Consider the following 803-nt stretch of genomic DNA (forward strand, 5'->3'; position numbering starts at 1 on the left):
CCTGTGCTTCACATTGTGTGGACAGAATATAACCGAGACACACAAACTTTATATAAGAAGAGTTCATTCAGATGTTTGGTATAATTTACTCACCTTCATGCCATTGCGATTGATAGATGCATCATAGATACATAAATTAATCACAAGGTTCATTTCTGACCCTGATACAGACAGTATTTCGGAGTAATACCTTAATACATAGTTAGCTTTCTTACTGCGTAAATACCACTAAATTCTTTTAAGTGGCTTTCTTTTTAAAGGTTTTTTTCAAGGTTTGCAGTTATTTCACTATTTTAAATTGGGTGTGCACTTGTGATATTTCAGAGACACCAGTCATTGTGTCTCATCATCTAATGAGCACGTTTAAGTCGTGTGAGTCAGAATCAAATGAAACTTCAGCATTTCGGGTTTGAAGACGAGGCAAAATTATTGACTTTACCACAGCGCTTTCAGCCCTGCAATCTCGAACATGACTAATAATACACTCACATACATAAGACCATAATGCTGACGACTCTTTACATAACGTTTATGAAAGACTGAGTGAATATTTTCAGGCTAGGACAAAAGCTACAGATCACCATTAGTTTATTTATTCACCGATTGAATCACTACACATCATGCCAGAAACTCACTTCATATTAGCAGAATTTCATGAATCAGTAAAATCCATATATCAAGTGTATCTTATAGTACGTTTTTAACCCAATTTCCTCGTTACAATACAACACAAACAACTTTTACAGATTACAATTAACTAGTTAAAAATGCATTTCAATTGAAGGACAGGAGTCTTATGAGAA

The sequence above is a fragment of the Sinocyclocheilus grahami genome, unplaced genomic scaffold (genome assembly GCF_001515645.1).
Source record: "Sinocyclocheilus grahami isolate Dianchi unplaced genomic scaffold, SAMN03320097.WGS_v1.1 scaffold11926.1, whole genome shotgun sequence".
Classification (NCBI taxonomy): Eukaryota; Metazoa; Chordata; class Actinopteri; order Cypriniformes; family Cyprinidae; genus Sinocyclocheilus; species Sinocyclocheilus grahami.